The sequence below is a fragment of the Eurosta solidaginis genome, chromosome 4 (genome assembly GCF_040869045.1).
Source record: "Eurosta solidaginis isolate ZX-2024a chromosome 4, ASM4086904v1, whole genome shotgun sequence".
Classification (NCBI taxonomy): Eukaryota; Metazoa; Arthropoda; class Insecta; order Diptera; family Tephritidae; genus Eurosta; species Eurosta solidaginis.
The window spans coordinates 116,411,447-116,417,551 of record NC_090322.1 but is presented as its reverse complement, the minus strand read 5'-3'; positions in this window follow the sequence as shown (position 1 = coordinate 116,417,551).

Below are 6,105 nucleotides of genomic sequence, written 5' to 3'. Positions count from 1 at the left end.
CAATCTTTAGCAAAGTTTCGGAGAAGTTCTGCGCATTTATGTTGCCTCCGAGCGCGCATATTTTCTGTTAAATGCATTCTTTTAATGTTACACCATAAACATGAGCTCTTGAAACACGCTCGTATTTCATCTGCTCTTGTACCGCGTGGTATGACCGGTAGTATCTGCCGAAAATTTCCACAAAAGAGAAAAGTAACACCACCCATAACTTGGTCATTTTGGCGTATATCTCTCAGCGTTCTGTCCACAGCTTCTACGGCTGTCCGGTTCGCCATGGTGCATTCATCCCATATTACCAACACACAATCACGAACAACGCTGGCTTTTTCGCAATTTCTTGCTATGTTGCACATTGGATATTCATTGATATCTAAGTGTATGGGGATTTTGAACATGAAATGGGCAGTTTTACCACCAGGTAATAAAGTTGCAGCTATACCAGATGAAGTCCCTGCCAGAGCTATTTTGCCTTGAGCTCGCACCTTTGCCAAAACAATTTTAGTTAGGGAAGTTTTTCCTGTCCCACCAGGGGCATCTAAAAACAAAATCTCACCTACTTCATTATCGACACTATAACAAACGCGTTCGAATATTCCTCTTTGCTCATCCATTAAACGTTGAATGCCATTACGTAGAGTGTCCGCAAGTTCTGTAGGATTATACGAAATTTCGCTTGCGTATTCCCTGTTCACGCGTTCACCGTCTATAGATGGTTCGGGTAAGCCGTATTGGGATAGTAAGTTCCCCCCCCCCCCCCCCCCCCCCCCCATTAACAAAACTGTATTCTGAAGTTCGATTAAGCATTGATTAACAGCTCTGTCTCGCATTACGTTGTTAATTTCCCCTTCAATATGGCGTCGCATGCTTCTGAGATAGTCTTCTGACAGCTCATCCTTGTGTTTTACCCACAGAGCCATAAGATTCGATAGAGAACAAAATACCACTAAAACGCAAAACAAATGTCGCAACCGGCTTGGACTGTCACTAATGCTTGCTTCGGATATAGCATCATCCCAATGCTTGTCATCGTCAAGCAAGTGGTGTTCTCGGCAAGCATCGCGGAAAGTGGGATATTCAACTCCCAAAAAATTGCGAAGGTCCGAAAAGGAAGTAGGTCCTCGTACTGTATGCAACAACAACCGCAAGTAAAAACACTCGGCATTGCTCGGATGAACCATATATACACGTTAAATGACATGTTCCTTAAAAATGTCGGGCTCCCCATCTACAGATCTGCCCCGTTTCCTGCGGTTAAAAACACATCTTTGCTTATCATACGTGTAATAAGAGGGAACCTTCTCATACATTAATGTCCTCGCAAACCTGTCTCTTTCGCAAAGCAAAAGTATGCCAGTAAAGTGGTTTGCCTCGGGTTTTCTACTCGATCTGTCACGTTTTCGCAATTTAAGTATATCCTTTGCCCTCCTTCTAGATGAACCTCCAAATGAACTACAGGGGGATATCGCTCATGAATGGGAAAGCTCAATATTCTCCAAACGGCCTCTGAAGAGCTCATATAACGCCCAATAATGTCCAAAAATATATCTTCACCACGTAATATTTTTCTGGGAACCGTCGCGGATAAGAGGTATATCCATCCTCTCCCGTTATGGTGTGTTCTATAAGTGCCCGTGGATAATCTTTCGAGCATCGGCCGTCCTGTATGCATGGAGAGTTGCTATTTAATATCCCGCAAGGACCATGTACCATGTGTGTTCTTACTATGTCAAATAGTGTGGCACCTGTGTTGCTGTCTGGAAATTCGGCACTTATCACATTATCAATATCGTTAGGGCGTATTTTGTCTTCCAACCAGAGAAGTACACGTGCATGTGGTAGACCTCGTTTTTGCCACTCAACGCTGTACCTAAAGCACAAAGCTGACCCAAACAGATTCTCCTTTGTTATTAGGCGTATTAGAGCTTTAAGTTTTATGTGGAACACTCTAGCTATTATGTCGTGCCGATCGTATGCATTTTGACTAGGCAAAAGTTGCTGTGTAATTTCAGCCCACTTCGGATTTGTTGTCATCGTTATAAAGAGATCAGGCTTTCCATATTTTCTAACGTAGCAAAAAGCATCCTGTGTACGTTCGTGCATGTGTCGTGGACCTCCCGTAAAACTGGACGGAAGTATTACTAATCTGCCCAAATTTTCTGTACCTCCATCTTGTTGCATAGCATCCCGTAAGTGCACATACTCCTCAGCACGCAACCGTCTTTGATTAGTCCGTATGTAAACCAAACGCTCGGTTTCAATTTTAGCATACATATCGACGATAAACTGATTAAATAGTCCACGAAATCTTTGCAAGTATACAAAACTGTTTGCTCTTATCTGTAGCATGTATGCATAAAATTTTTGTGACGACAACTTTTTATGTGGGTTTGTCAATTTAGTAGTAGGGTTAATTTGATGTAATTCAAAGTTATATCCATCTTCCCCGAGACAAAAAATTAATGGGTATTGAAGCGCATCGTATGATCGATGTGTCTCGTATATACGATGAAGACGATCGTCATGAGTGCGCAAAACAATATCGCGCCTTTCACACTCTTGGTCAACTAAAACAACTGCAACTTCATTTGTAGTAGGAGGATTGTACCTTCTTGGATGTTCTGTTGCGGGCCTTTTATCAGCACATATTACAAATTTGTAATTATTATTTTGCTCTTCGGGAACGAAATCAAGGGCATTTTTAAAATCGCGAACGTATGGATTTACATCATGTTGCATATTTTGCAGAATAGATATCAGACTACGATTAAGTTGTGGAAAGTTTTCGTTTCTAATAGCCGCCTGATCTTCATAATTCGCTACGAAATATATTTGCAGGAACTTTGGCTCATTCTCGGGTAACAATGAACCAATAAGGTGATAAACCTGCCCTTGGACTTTGAAGGTAGGCATAAAAGGTCCTTCCGTCACTTGTTTTGCTCCAAAAGATGTCATTTGAAATGCACTGTTATACGCACGAATGTTTTCTAAAAAGTGCTTTGACTGCGAGTGATCACCGTTAAGCAGAGTTTTCAAAACTTCAGGCGGATTTAGGAAAATTTCGTAACTCACCTTTCCACTGGAACAACACATTCCAACCATTTCTTTTTGGAATTTAAGGGCTTCACAAAATCTGCATTTCAAATTCATTTCGCCAATTAATGAGTATTTAGCATAATCTACTAAAGGGTTATATGCAAAAGCACTTCTTGTCTTAGTAATCCAGGAGAGTAAGCGGTTACCTACATCAATATTTGGGGGAAGCTTTTCAGAGTCATTTTGTTCCCTATTTAGCGTATGTCGCACGCGGTCAACATGCAGGCGAACTTGGCGATTTTCCTCTGCCTCCAACTGCCGTATTCCACGTATTCTTTCCCTCTCGTTGGCCCTGTATGTTTCTTGATCTTCACATAGGCGTTCGTAATTTTCTGCAGTCATAACTATACTGCTGCGTTGTTGGTTGCTACTTTCCAGCATTCTAGTAATGTTATGGCGATGTCGATCATTTATCAAACGTTCCTCACGATGCAAAAACGTTTCATTACTTGTTTGGCATAACCTTGGACATGATGAGCGGATGCGCTGCTCATTTAACCGGGACTCCCTTTCGACAACAGGTTCAGAACCTCGAGACAATATGTGGCGCTCTCGGTCATTGCTGAGTCGTATATGTTGTTCTTCTTCATTTTCAAAGAACCGATTTAAATTTGTCCTAATTTGCTGCGTACTTAAACGAATTTCTCTCTCAGGGGAGGTTTCTAATTCGCGCGACAGCGCGTGACGTTCACGACAGCCAATTGCCTATTGGCCCTTTGGTCACTTGTTTCCTGTGACCTTAAGTTTGCTGAGCGGATGCGCTGCTCATTTAACCGGGACTCCCTTTCGACAACAGGTTCAGAACCTCGAGACAATATGTGGCGCTCTCGGTCATTGCTGAGTCGTATATGTTGTTCTTCTTCATTTTCAAAGAAGCGATTTAAATTTGTCCTAACTTGCTGCGTACTTAAACGAATTTCTCTCTCAGGGGAGGTTTCTAATTCGCGAGGCAGCGTGTGACTTTCACGATCAGCCATCTGCCTATTGTCCCTTTGGTCACTTGTTTCCTGTGACCTTAAGTTTGCGGAGCGGATACGCTGATCATTTAGCCGGGACTCTCTCTCGACAACAGGTTCAGAACTTCGAGACAATACATGGTGCTCTCGGTCAGTGCTGAGTCGTGTATGTCGACCTTCACTGCTTTCAAAAAATCGATTTAAATTAGTCCTAACTTGCTGCAAACTAAGACGAATTTCTCTTTCGTGCGGTGCTTCCAAATCGCTCGACAAAGCATGACGTTCCCTATCAATATGTCGGCGCGCATCACTTTCGGAAGGAGTTTCCATAGACCTGATAAATGCTATACGTTCTCTATTTGCCGAAAGCCTCGTTTCATAATTTTCACTCGATTCTTGTGATCGCATTAGTCTTAACCTGTTAGCAGCTTTAGTGCGTTTAGATAAATTTGAACGCTTTTTGGGCATAGTGTTTCTAAAAATAATGCAATGAAAATTAAATGGGCACATAACAAATAACCTTTCCGACATTTGGCATTACCGCATTTACGAAAATTTTATTTAGTGTATGTACACGACAACCAATCGCACACTTACCAAAGCATCGCAGTGCACACGAAAACTTTGCGCCACCTGTCAGCGAATAGATAAATCGAATTGCACCAAAAGGTTTGAGTCCCTGATTAACGCGTGTAAAAGGTTTAAAATCTTAGCTAAAGTATTTCATATTGTAGGTAAATTTATAGATTTTGGAGCAAATACATTTTGACCGATAACTCAGTTATCGATTCATTTATCGAAATATCACAAAATTCAAATGAAACCTGTGACCTTCCTCTATTGTTTGATGCCCATATTGTACGCATATTTAGAGGTTTTAGGTAACCTCATTTTAACCGATTATCGTAATATGGCAGCGTGAAATAATTTTTTTTGTTACGCCACTGTATCTATTCATAAATTTGATTTTTAATTTATATGAAATTGAAAAAAAAACTTTGCAAAGGCATTCTTTGATATTTGTTTGGAAACTAAATGCATTTTCCTTCGTTTTTCAAAAAAAAAAAAATCCTTAAAAGTAGCTTAATTATAGCTTAAACAACTATATCTTTTTTGTTTCCCACGTGATTTTAATGAAATAAGTTCTAGATTCCCTTCTGGATTACAGGCTATCCATCATAAAAATCCATTCGTTAGTTTCCGAGATTATCGATATCATACAGATAAACAGAAAAAAGTGGTGCCGATGGATTCTACGACATTCCAAACGTTAAGTATAGGTACTCATTTTTTTTTAGAAATCTTGGATGTACAGACACGATTTTCTAGAGATTTATTATAGTATAGATAACAAACGAAATCCCTGCAAACATCGCGAGTACACCATGCATGCATGTATGGAGTACTCACTATGGATCAACCGAGTGCTCTAAAATTAACCACAATTCATACAAAAAATATTGTCCAATTAACATTGCGATGTCCTAGGACTGGATCATATACTCCAGCTCCGCATTACATCAGAGTAATCCATGGAGTACCCACAGTCCAATAAACATCGTATTGTGATTACAACCGTTAAAAACGAGCAGAGATCGCCTAACAATATGTTCGTGTAGAAGTTGTTGAGTTGGTCCGTTGCTGCATTACAGTGGAGTATAATGGTAAGTACTCCAATATGACACAAGTGGACCACATGATCCAACGATTTTTGCAGGGATAGCTTATTCGTCAGTAGGTTTTGTCCCGCCAATTGGTAGGGAAAATTAAAAGGAGCACGACGTAAATTAGGAGTAAAGCTCATCCTAAATCTCTCCGGAGGTAAACCGCGCCAAGTATTTGTTTTTATATTTCTTTTAAAAAATTTGCTGATTTTAACCAGTCCAACCAAGTACACAATTTGTTAAAAAATCATCCTGCAGAAAAAAATCATTAATTCTTAAAAAAATGCTTATTAATAATTGACTAATTTACGGGATTCGGAAAGTATCTCACGTATGGTTTACTTTAAGTAGTGGGTTATTAAAGATGCAACGTCATGCAGTGTTTCCATATC